Source organism: Epinephelus fuscoguttatus, linkage group LG11 (assembly GCF_011397635.1).
Source record: "Epinephelus fuscoguttatus linkage group LG11, E.fuscoguttatus.final_Chr_v1".
In the NCBI taxonomy this organism is placed as follows: domain Eukaryota; kingdom Metazoa; phylum Chordata; class Actinopteri; order Perciformes; family Serranidae; genus Epinephelus; species Epinephelus fuscoguttatus.
In genome coordinates, this window is record NC_064762.1 from 14,345,007 (window position 1) to 14,357,429 (window position 12,423).

The following is a 12,423-nucleotide window of genomic DNA, read 5'->3' on the forward strand; positions in this document are numbered from 1 at the left end:
AATCTCATAGAAATTTAGCACTGAAATTCAACAACCTAATGCATCCTCTGCATGAAGAGAGCATAAACAGAGAAATTAATTCATATGTGCATTTTTTAAACCTTATACAGTGCCGGACTAAGCACATTCGGCACCCTAGGTGCAAGCTTCCTCTGCCCTCCCCCCATTTTTTTATATTTTAGATATTAGTACTATCCATGCGATTCGATAATTTCACATTTTTGTATTTTAGAGAACTACAACCTGTAGTTTATGTACACCAGAGGATAATAATAATCACTATTGCCAACACAACAAAAACAAACAACAGTTCTGACTCTTCATACCTGCTGACATTAGGCTGTGAAAAAGAGGGAGATTTTCCAGGGTATTGTCAAATGGCCTACCCTCAATGCCCCTGCCCCCGTATAACCCTACACTACAGAAGAACAGGGGTGTCGTTTCAGCAACTAAGATATGGCAATATGACATGACGTCACAGAGCTACTGATGATGGAGTTTCAAAAATATGAACTTATATAAAACTTCACTTTGGTCTTTGACCTGTCAGAAGTACATACTATGCTACTGAAAACTGTTTCAAAAGGACATGAAGCTGTTTCTCACATTCATAATACCTCATGTCTGCATGTAATGCACGACTTGGTGAGAGCAGTGAAAACATCAGACCTATTTCGGCGCATATTTCAGCACCATGGACAGTGAGCGGACGTTTAATTATCATTAGTCATGTGTTTAACTTCACAAAAAATAAAGAAAATAAATTAATTACAAGCTCATTTCTAGAAGATAACCAAGGGGTCCGGTGTATGAAACCCAGTAAAACAAAGGCCAATTTGGTACAATACTGTATAGGCGAATTTATTGGAGTGTCTCCAGAGACAGAAAATACAAGCTTAACATGCCGACATGAAGAAAAAAACCCCACATACAATCAGACAGGCTTCAAGACATCATTTAGACAGGCTGTCTACAGCAGCAGAGCAAAATGCTTTTACAACACAGAGATAACTCACATAACTTATAACTCGCAGAGGAGCGAAGTCGCGAACAATTTGATTCAATAACACTCGTATTCACTAACACTCGTATTCACTGATGAGCATATTATTGACCTATTTAAGTGCAATACAATGAAAACAACCAGCCAGTGCGCCTCGAGTAAGATGACTACAGAACCTCTCTCTTTTTTTTCCTCCTGATTCAAAGGTATGGCAGCTGCCATACCTCGCCATACCTAAATGACGCCTATGCAGAAGAACCTAATAAACACAAGGATGTGAATGTAAAATGACTTTTAATCTGTATTAAATTTATAGTCAGTACCTAGCACATTTGATGCCACAGGCAAATCCCCCTCCTTTGTGCAAGGAGGAACAGGAGGAGCACTGCCAGAGCCCTACAAAATGACCTCCAGCAGGCTACTGGTGTGCATGTTTCTGACCAAACTGTCAGAAACAGACTCCATGAGGGGGACATGGTGGCCCAACGTCCTCTAGTGGGACCTGTGCTCACAGTCCAGCACTGTGCAGCTTGATTGGCATTCGTCAGAGAATACCAGAATTGGCAGGTCCACCACTGGTGCCCTGTTCTTTTCACAGATGAGAGCAGGGTCACACTGAGCACATGTGACAGGCATGAAAGAGTCTGGAGATGCCATGCTGAACGTTATGCTGCCTGTAACATTATCCAGGATGACCAGTTAGGCAGTGGGTTAGTGACGGTCTGGGAAGGCATATGCTTGGAGGGTCACACAGACCTCCAAGTCATAGCCAAGAGTAGCCTGACTGCTGTTAGGTACCAGGATGAAATCCTCAGAGCGATTGTCAGACCTTACGTTGGTGCAGTGGGCCCTGGGTTCCCCCTGGTGCAGTAGGCCCTGGGCTCCTCCTGGTGCAGTGGGCCCTGGGTTCCTCCTGGTGCAGGACAATGCCCAGCCTCATGTGGCCAGAGTGAGTAGGCAGTTCTTGGATGACAAAGGCATTGATGCAATTGACCGGCCCTCTTGTTCCCCTGACCTAATCCAATTGAGCACCTTTGGGACGTTATATATCGGTGCATCTGATGCTACCAAGTAATGCCACAGACTGTCAGGGAGCTCACTGATCCAGGTCTGGGAGGAGATCGCCCAGGACACCATCCGCTGACTCATCAAGAGCATGCCCAGACATTGTTAGGAGGTCATACAGGCAGGCAGGGGCCGTACACACTACTGAGTCACATTATGAGTTTCCGTGATAAAATTAACACAAGTTGGATCAGCCTGTGATTTCAATTCTTGACTTTGATTTTTGGTGTGATTTTGAATCCAGCCCTCAGTGGGTTGATGATTATGGTTTCCATTGACCGTTGTTACGTCAATTTGGTTCTCAACAAATGTACATCAGTAAAGATACATCAGTAAAGATTTTCAACGTGAATAATTTGTTCATCAAAATCTGATATGTCATTTAAGTGTTCCCTTAATTTTTCTTCCTGAGCATCGTATTGTGGCACAGCACTGGGAACCCATGACCTCATAGCTTTCTGCCCCGAACACACCATCAAGATGTTCACTCCTCTGCCCACAAGGGGACAGTCACAACCCACTCCTGCATTTACAGAAGTGGGTGTATTGATAATATAGGAACTATGCTGTGTTATTGGTGGTTGTTTGATTGGTATAACTATAAATCTGAGTAAAAATGCCCAGAATTACCACACTGTCCCAAAAAGGTGCTTGATTCAAAAGGAGAGTATGAACATCTGCACACACTATATAAGCTTTTTGTCACACAGATCTTCATCATAGCTGCTGGTATGTCGAAACGATCAGATGTGTTACAGTGCGCTCATTAAATCCAGGCTTTTCAAGGAGTAGTTTAAGGTGATAAACAGTCTCATATCATACATAAAAAGTGCCTGCACACTGACTAAAACTAGAGTTACTGCCTTGCAACTTGAAGTTACAGTTTGCATCCATGTCTGTGAAACATTGATGCTTCAGCCTGTCAGCACAGAAGATCTATACAATCAGCACAGTTTTAAGGTGGGCACCCAAGATAAGTGTCCTCAATTCAGTGTCTGATCAAATGTCTCCACTTCTGTTCCTGAGTTACAATGTTGAACAATGGCCAGAAAAGTGTTTTATGCAGAATATAATGATGTCACAGTGAAGCTGACCTTTGGCCTTTAGGATATAAAATGTCATTACATCATCATTTTATCCTATGAGACATTTGTGTGAAGCTTCATCATAATTAGCATAAGAATTCCTAAATTATAGCCAGTTTTTTTGAGGCCATGGTGACCTCAACCTTTTACCTTTGACCACCATTTGCATGGCCCCTAATATACAGGGCTGGTACCTGCGGTTATTCCACAGGCTAGTTAATAACATGTCAGGCAGGAAATCCAAAGTGTGGGATCATTTTGAGAAGGTGAAGGACGAACCCAAGGTGATATGTAAACTCATCTTCATTGGTCGACTACAAACATGACTGAAACATGGAAGTAACTACATGCCCATTAGCCCACAGCGTCATTAACAGGCGGCTCGCTCAGTGTGTGACGTGCACTTGTAGATAAAATATAGGCCTATATTAATGAAGGTTCATTAGTACAGTTTTGTATTTCTCTGTAATGTAGCACAGTGTTAACAATGTTACTGATACTATTCTTTCTCACACCTTCAACTCAAACCATTGTGTTGCCCCACCCAAAATATATCATTTAATAATTAAATTAATATCGTAAACATGCAGGTGACTAATTGACTGATGGCCCTAAATGACGACTATTGCTCGACTTTGGATCTTTGATATCCACCATGAACAGCAGAGGCAAAACAATCTCAGCCTGTTTTATTTATGATAACATTTGAAAAATACATCTGCTATGAAGGAGATCTGTTTGTGTCAATGACGGTCATTTATTACTGATGTATCAGATGTCAATAGAGCAAATTACAAAAAACAGGAGAAGAACAGAGCTTTAACTGTAAGATCAATTCACTAATGAGGAAGCTCACCAATTGCTCCTGTCACACAGCAGTCTAGAGCAAGATTTAATGACAAACAGTACACAGTTTGCTCCCAGGTGCCTGCAGGACGAAAGAGATGTAAGGCATCCTTTGTTCTGGTATCGGTCTGCTGAATGATCTCTGTACTGGAGATTCTCTCATCATTAGCTATCAGCTGTTGCTTCTGCGCTTTACATTAGAACTGGCTAGAAGTTCTTTGTAACAAGATCTTGTATTGTCTGATTTGTATTGTTATATTTTGTTATTGTTATGTGGTTGTGGACTGCTTGGCTTATCATGGCTGCAAACCTAATTTCCTCTTGGGAAGGTCTTACGATGCTTCGAGCATTATCAGTATGCAAACTCTGCCCTCTACATTACATTTTTCTTCACTACTGGACAGTCTGTAATGAAGAGTGAGAAGAAAGACGAGGAACTCGCTGATTCCCAAACCATCCACAGGTCAACACTCCAGACACCTTCAACCCTTGTCATGCACTCCTGTCTGCTGCACGTCTGAACCTTCGCCCTCAATATAACATGCATGAGCTGAAAAGCACTCACTTGAAAAGTAGAAATACAGACACCTCATTTGTGTAGACACTGAATTCTGGTTCAGAGTGGGGGATTATCTTAAAGGATTAAATTACCAATTGGAGTCTTGCCCTTTTAATACACATTCAAGCATTATTTCATGCAGGTCTGGCAGCATCTGAGCTGAATCAAATCCCTGTGACTTCCTGCGCTCAGCCCCCGTCTCCTTCCCCTGTCACCAAGCAAATGAATCTCACTTCCTGTGGACAGTCTGGTCAATATGAGGCCGGACAGCTTTGATTTGTATGTCCTGCCCCTCTGTCCTATTGGAGTACTGGTCAATAGGCCTGTCTTCCCATTACCCTGGCGATTAATGTGGCGTGCTGCCAAACGCTACACTGGAGTGAATCATGGGTGAGCTCTCAGCGGTTTCAGCTGCAAACAAGGACGTATGCCACTGTATTGTATTGAACATTTACTTTACGTCAGATTTAATGCATGCAACAGCTGTCTTTTCTGTGCGTGATACACTAAGCAGAGATGTTATAGCTGGTGCAGGTCCAAGTCAAGATACAATTTAAATGACACAAAACATTTGCTGCCCAAGTGTTTCACGTAGATAAGAACAAGGCATTTAAATCAATGGGTCTAATAGGAGTAATTCAACATTTTAGAATATACACTAATAAGATTTTTTGCAAGAGTTCAGCAAGAACACTGAAAATGAAAAAGAGGGCAAACAGCCAACAGTAACAAATCTGCCTAATAGCACCTCTAAATTCACAAACAAAAAACACAATATTTCTTCTTTGTTTAATCAAAAAAATTAAATTAAAAAAAAAAAAACACGACAATTTGTGGTTGATGGTTGACCAAATCGCCAGAAAAAATGTTGGCATTGTACGTTTCTGCAACACTGTAATTAACGTGTGATTATGTTTAGGCACAAAAACCACTTGGTCATGTATGAAAAGATCACGCTTTGGCTTTAAATACCAGGTTTTGGTGGCACGAACATGGCTGAAATAACCTGATCTCACTCTCAACTCGTCAAACACTGATTTGAGCTTTGAGCAGCTGCCGTAGTATAAAGAGCAAGAAAGTCGGCATAGGGCAGCAGGGAGAGGAGGTGAGTATGTCAAACAAAATCGGGACTTTCACTCAGGAATTCGCTGTACGTTTCCTGTGAGAGATCAAAAGTCAATCAAGTTATTTCAGTATCAATGTAGTGTGTGTAACATACTACGTTAGCGATGTATGCTAAGTGATGTACGTGATGTGACGTCATATTATGTTAGTAAAAAACATACTTATTTTAAGTCGAACCATGATGTTTTTTCAAAATCTAACAACATGCTTTTGTTGCCTAAACCTGAGTAAGTAAACCTGAAAACAAAGGGTTTTACCGACATTTATTTTGAAAAGACACAACGCATGTAACAAGCGTGCATTGATGTGCCATCTCTGAACATCCAAAACCAAAGCAGGAGGAGTACCCAGAGTGTCATATTTTAACGTTTAGGTCCACTGACGAATCGTTTGTATTTGACCATTTGGGAGCCGGCTAAAAAAACAATCATTTTGTTGTTTGTTGCTGGTTGGACGAGTTGGACCACTAGTTGCGTGACCGTCCATCATTTTGCCCTATGGAAGGACATGTGTTGAATTCTGCCGACTGCGATATCTCCAGCCATACTGACACAACCACTAACGTGATGAGTAACCATGCGACAGAGCAGCTAGAAAAAGTGTGGTCGTGATAACTGTGCGCAGGGCAGTAATGAAATCTGAACACAAGTGGTCAGCTGGGCAGTAATGAAATCTGAACACAAGTGGTCAGCTGGAGATGCACGAAAGGCACAGGTGTGAAAGGTGATGTGTCTTGGCTGTCCACTTGTGTTTGGATCACCAAACACAAGTGGCTCTAACCCATGTTAAGGCCCGACACACCAAGCCAACGGCCGGCCATCAACCAAAGTCGGGCCGTCTGTGAGTGTCTGTCGGCCTAGTTTTTGCGGTGCGTCCTACACTGTCGGCACTTCGGTGTCGGCGGCTTTTTGGCCGATTGAGCATGTTGAATCGGTGGCGGAGCTAGTCGGTGAAAGAGATCTGATTGGCTGTTTAGGTTTTATTCCCTCGCCCCTGTAGCGAGTGAATCTGCCTGTAGTGAAACCGGGGCTAGACCAGCTGCTTCTTCTCACTTTAACCTGAATAACAAACCGGAGCTAGCTGGAAGTGGCTAGCATTAGCCGCAGCATGACCGGAGGGAAGAACAGCCAGTTAGCCTCCACTAGCTCCACAGCTAGCCCCGGCTTTCCATTTGGATCCAACCAGAGCACTGAGCCCTGGTTTGTTATTCAGGTTAAAGTGGGAAGAAGCAGCAGGTTTATCGGGCAGCTGAGTGAAGTGGAGCCTGTGGAGGAAACACCGGGACCGTCTGAATGTAATAGTCCGTGGAGGTGCTGCGGTGCTTGGTGCTAGGTAACACCTCGGCTGTCAGGATGTACCACTCTGTCACTCCGCTCTCTCTCACGCAGGCGCAGAACGTACGTGCCACTTGGCCGTTGGATGTAGTCCGTGTAGTGTGTTCAAATGCAACTGACACAGGGCGACGTGAGGCGACGTAGACGACGCAACAGTTGGCTTTCGTTTCCGCTAGTTCTTTGATGTCGGATTGGTGTGTCTGCACCTTTAGTCCAAGTGTCCAGCACTGAAACCTCGATGTCTCCACTGATCAGAGGCTAATTTAGTCAGTTTTCCATCAAAGTTACATGTGCCCATATTCACATGGTAATTGTTTTCACAGTCTGCCTCTTTCAAAATGTAGAGCAGTTTAATATTACAGATTTGGCCTTTCTAAATCTTAAACAGAAACTTGTCATTCATGTTCCTGATGAGAAGCATGTTTTTATACATTGTGTGTGTGTGTGTGTGTGTGTGTGTGTGTGTGTGTGTGTGTGTGTGTGTGTGTATGTTTACACCAAGCTCTTGCTTTCCAGTTGGCCTCAGCATTCATTCCCCACTGCTTCATTTTTCACAGCTGGTCAAGGTTGATAGTGGATAATATGCACTCTCCATTGATTTGCAAAGTTTTGCAGGAGGGAAACGAACTCTTTTCTGGCAAGTTATGTCGAGGGGGGGAGTGAATGAGCCAATGTGCAGCAGCGAAGCAGCCAAATCCAAACTTTCACTGGGATTTCAGTGAGACAGCCACTGAGTTACAGCACTGGAAAACTAATGAGGGTGCACTGGGCTTGGAGAGGAGAACAGTTGACTCCAATCACAAAGGACTGCTCATTTTGCTGTCAGTATCTTAACTGTTGGATAGAATAATGCAGTTACACTAAACTATAATGCCTCTGAATGTGATGTGAAGTCTCCAAATTTGTCCTGAAATTTGTCCCAATTATTTAAAAAAAATACATATTTTTTATTTAAATAACAAAAATGACAAAAACAATATATTTCCTACCAAAAATGTAATTTTCCAGACAGGGCCTTGGAAACAACAAAACACTTTGTAAATGATACTCAGATATTATCATGCTCACTTGTTCAGATTTCATCAGCAAATTGTTGATATTGAAGCTTCCAGTGGGAAAACACAGCTTATCCAGATTGAGCTTTGCCTGGAGGTTGTGGTTCAGCGGCATCAATCACATCTCTAAACCTTGTTTTTTTTTTCTGGCAGACATGGCTCTTCTCCACGGACTGGCAGCGGCAATCTCCCCCCAATACAGCACAGTGCCAGAGATCTCTCAAGAGGTTGTGTTCTTTCAATCCATCATGGTCTAGCCTAACATGACGCCTTTTCATTAGTGCAAAGTGCTCCAGAGGAGAAGCACCAATACTGCCCAAAATAAGCAAGTGGGGAGAACACAACAGTATTTATGGGCAAAAGTGGTAATGACAAGAGGATGGGTTTATTGGAACAAAAAGGGCAGCTTAGACACATGTAGCTGTTCAGCAAACATGAAGATTTTTACTTTGTATGTTCCTTGTTTCTTGCAGATTTAAGGACACAAAGATCTTTGATGGTTCAATTCATAGAAATTATTAACAAATCTGCTCACAGCTATACAAGGGCATAGGTTTGGTGTCAACACTGGGGGGACATATGGAATGGGGGATTTAGGGGTTGTCTGCCCGAAAATTCTGAGCATCAACGCTTAATTTCCTGCATTTTGGTGAATTTTTATACACCAATTTGTACATTTTCTGCATCAATTTACAGTGAAAATGCTGAAAGTTGTGTGCTACTTTTATACATTTGTTGAGGGGGACAAATGCACACGGGCTGCGGTCAAATGGTCAAAAAATATACTTTCTCAACCACTTTTCGTTAACTTCGATGAAAAATGTCACAAGGTCAGGGCAAGATGTGAAGGAGAATTCATGAGGACTTAGGAAAAGACAACTGCAGTGTGAAGAGAATCTCACTGCATGTGCACTCGGCTCCTTAATTATGTGATGGCAGATGATATTGATGTGGGTTTGCTGTGATGGACTACAAAAAGCGCATCTTCACTGTAGTGCTTTCTATGAACCAATTTTTTTAAAAACATCTGTTTCTTTAAAAACCTGACGATTTAATGATTTTTGCTGCTTTCTTGAAGCTCTTTGTAACGTGGATTTTAAAAGCGATCAATAAATAAAGATCCATTAATTATCTGTAACCACTTGTCCTGTTAAGGATCACCGTGGGGGCTGGAGCTTATCCTAGCTGTCATTGGGCAAGAGGTGGGGAACACCCTGGACACACAGGGCTGACACACGGAGAAAGACAACCATTCACACTCACATTTACACCTACGGGCAATTTAGAGTCACCAATTAACCTACATGTCTTTGGACTGTGGGAGGAAGCTAGAATACCCGGAGAAAACCCACGCTGACACAAGAAGAACATGCAAACTCCATACGGAAGGGCCCCTGCAGGCAGGCAGGTTGAAACCTGAAACCCTCATGCTGTGAGCCGACAGCGCTAACCACTACAGCACCATGCCGCCCCGAAATAAAGATTACTATTTCTATCATTATTATTATTATACCTTAGATACTTCGCCCCATGCATTACTGTATTGTTTTGTACACGTCATATAAATGTGGGCACCTGGTGAAAAATGACTACATCAAAAGATTAGAATCAAAATAAAAAAGAAATAAAAGCTACCAGTCACGTCGAGTCAAGTTAAATGAAAACAATCACAGTCAGTCAATAGTCACACTGAGAATGGTTGCTCACACTCGCCCTCCAGTCAACTTATATTACGTTGTCTCCTTTCCTTTTGGCATAGGATGGTCCAGTGTATCTTCTGATGAAGGAGATAATAAAGGAAGCATAAAAGTTCCTTTCCTTAGCATCTGGAGAGTTTTAACAGCTCCTATCATGGCTGCGACGTAGATACGTCCAGGTCATTACACTAAGGTAGGAACCTTCCTAAGTAAAAAGGGGCTATTCCACCAAAGCCTAACGAGGGGGACGTGTCCCCTGCGTCCCCCCCAAAAGCTACACCTATGGAGCTATTTTTTATTTTTTTAAATGGGATGGGTCTTTTGGACTCTGCGCTAATGGAAGCTGGAATAAGAAACTGCACAGCACAGCATCATTAAGTATATATCTCTCCCTTCCTGTTACAGAGCCTTAATTTTAGAACATATAAATTAATTCATTTCATCAGAGTTTGATGAAACAGCCTTTTATCTCTTTAAATTACATAAGGACGCTGCAAAAATTCACACTTTGAACGCCAAGTCTGTGTCAAAACTTGTGCAGCACTAAAAGTCATGTTTGACCTAAAAATGATTTGTAGTGCCGCCACAACGAAGTCGCTCTCCATGACTGATTTATGTAATTCCCCTTACTGTCATTTACATTATCAGGGGGAGTGCTAAAATCGATCTTCAGCCTCAATTGATATTTCCGCCATTTAAATTCTGGTGAAGGCTGCCCCATAAATGCAGCCTTTGCACTTTATGTGCTTCATTCGTTTTATCCTGCTAAACACACAACTCTAATCCTATCAAAGGCAAGGAATATTCCAGAAAGGGCATTAGTGGGGGCTTCTGAAGCGACAGAGTGGAGCATTAGTATTCATGGAATTTCTTGGGACAGACTCTTAGTTTTAGGGAAATTATCTTGGGAAACTCTGATGGAGCTCATATAAACATTAAGCTACGAGCTGCCACAAAGAGTCACGCTGGATGTTGGTGCTGAAGCCAAAATATGGACTTAAAAGGGTGAGGAAATTTGGGGGTCAACAAGCTGAAATATTATTTAGTTTTTAAATGTTCTACAAAAAGAGGTTTTGTAACTTTCTAGTACCCATCCTCTCAACTGCCTGTCTTCTGTAAAACTTATTTTGTATGCAGGATCGTCCACTAAAGAGAGGCATCATTTGTAGTATTGCCTCATAGCTGATGCTCTAATCCATTAAATGAAAGGGAGACAGAAAATGTCCAGCGCCTGTTTCAAGGTTAAAATTCTGAAAAGCTATGTGGATGTGGAGCTGGATGACTTTGGGTTCCGTCATAACTAGATTAAATAATCACTAAAAATACTTAGAAGATTTGCATCTAGATGGCATTAGAGCAACTAAGGACCAGAAATGAACTCCCTCTCTAGACCTTTAACTTCACTATGTTTGAGAAATCTGTTCACGTTTTTTAAAATTTAGAAGAATAAGAATAACTTTATTCATCCCAAGAGGAAATTCAATTATCTGTCAGCTCATCTATTATATGTCAAAGAATTATAAAGCCTCGTGGCTGTTGGTATATAGGATCTTCTGTATCTCTCTGTCCTGCATCGAAGAGAAAGGAGCCATCCACCACAGTTTTTTTGGTCCATCAAGGTGTTGTGGACTGAATGATCTGGGCTGTTCATGATGGCCTCGAACATCTTCAGTGTGCATCTCTCCACCACCTCTTCCAGTGTGTCCAACCTGACTCCAATCACAGAGTCAGCTCTTTTGACTAGTTTGTCCAGCCGCCTTGCATCTTTGTGTCTAAGGCTTCCTCCCCAGCAGACTGCAGCATAAAACAACACACTTGCCACCACAGACTGATAAAACATCTGCAGCATCTTACTACAGACGTCGAGAGGATAATTGGAGGAAAGCCAGGACTACCGAACTGAGTACATACTTGGTAGCTGGGGTAGGCAGTTCAATTTTGGTGTCAGTGGGTGAAAATCCCACAATAAATTTGAGCATATTGTAATTCAAGTGGTCTGACAGAACACTAGACTTCTGTGCCTACTCTTGGCTCTGTTTTCAAGCTTTAGAAACTCCCGCCCATGACAGGAGACTTTGGCCAATCACAGGTCATCTCAGTTCCTACGGGCCGCTCTACAAATGCAGATATGCATGCACGTCCCTTTAGTGAAAGCCTGATTGCCTGATTCAATGGCAGACAATCTGGCAGAGACAGGGTCATCCCTATGTTTCCAGGGTTCTATGTTTCCTGCTTGGTTGAGCGGGCAACATAGAACCATTTTGTGTAAGCGGCACATGCAAATGCAGGGTTAAGTGGGGAACATAGAACCCGGAAAACATAGAACCCTGGAAACATAGATATGCTCCCGCAGAGACAGTTGCTACTTCAGCCTTGGCAACAACTGCCTACACTGCAAAGCAACCCAAAAAAAGAAGACGGTCTTTAAAAACGAAAGTCCTAAAGAAAGTCTGACAATAAACAAAACAAAACACATGTCAAAATTGGCGAAGCGTTTCAGAGATGGAGAGAAAATGTTGCTAATAGTTCAGCCTTCTGCTAACCAAAGCCAAAGGCTCACAGCTGCAGCTTCATGTTCGCGTTTACGTGTGAGGGCCTCACAGTGGGTCCTCCGCCTGACTCCCCACTGCTAAAGACCACCTAGCCAGGAGGAG

The 12,423-nt window shown here is 42.5% G+C and overlaps 1 protein-coding gene across 2 annotated transcripts in view; it reads right to left on the bottom strand.

Annotated features, from left to right (window-relative positions):
• baalcb (BAALC binder of MAP3K1 and KLF4 b) overlaps positions 1-12,423 on the bottom strand; it is a 93,921-nt gene that overhangs the window by 8,483 nt on the left and 73,015 nt on the right. Inside the window, exon 1 of one of the 2 annotated variants that reach the window (XM_049589196.1) lies at positions 488-498. The exons of the other annotated variant lie outside the window; for it this stretch is intronic. The gene's annotated coding sequence lies outside the window, so the exon portion shown is untranslated. Of the gene's footprint in view, positions 1-487; positions 499-12,423 lie in introns of those variants that run through there. 2 annotated transcript variants of the gene reach the window in all.